This window comes from Sinocyclocheilus grahami, unplaced genomic scaffold (genome assembly GCF_001515645.1).
Source record: "Sinocyclocheilus grahami isolate Dianchi unplaced genomic scaffold, SAMN03320097.WGS_v1.1 scaffold456.1, whole genome shotgun sequence".
In the NCBI taxonomy this organism is placed as follows: Eukaryota; Metazoa; Chordata; class Actinopteri; order Cypriniformes; family Cyprinidae; genus Sinocyclocheilus; species Sinocyclocheilus grahami.
Window position 1 is genome coordinate 857,312 of NW_015505635.1, and position 518 is coordinate 857,829.

Consider the following 518-nt stretch of genomic DNA (forward strand, 5'->3'; position numbering starts at 1 on the left):
TGTGTGTGTGTGAGAGAGTGCGTGTGTGTGAGAGAGTGCGTGTGTGTGTGTGTGTGAGATAGAGAGTGCGTGTGTGTGAGACAGAGAGTGCGTGTGTGTGAGACAGAGAGTGCGTGTGTGAGACAGAGAGTGCGTGTGTGAGAGTGCGTGTGTGTGTGAGAGTGCGTGTGTGTGAGAGTGTGCGTGTGTGTGAGAGTGCGCGTGTGTGTGAGAGTGCGCGTGTGTGTGAGAGAGTGCGCGTGTGTGTGTGAGAGAGTGCGCGTGTGTGTGAGAGAGAGAGCGCGTGTGTGTGAGAGAGTGCGCGTGTGTGTGAGTGAGAGTGTGAGTGTGCGTGTGTGAGACAGAGCGCGTGTGTGTGTGAGACAGAGTGCGTGTGTGTGTGAGACGGAGAGTGCGTGTGTGTGTGAGACGGAGAGTGCGTGTGTGTGTGTGTGAGACAGAGAGTGCGTGTGTGTGTGTGTGTGTGAGAGAGAGAGTGCGTGTGTGTGTGAGAGAGAGAGAGAGTGTGTGTGTGTGTG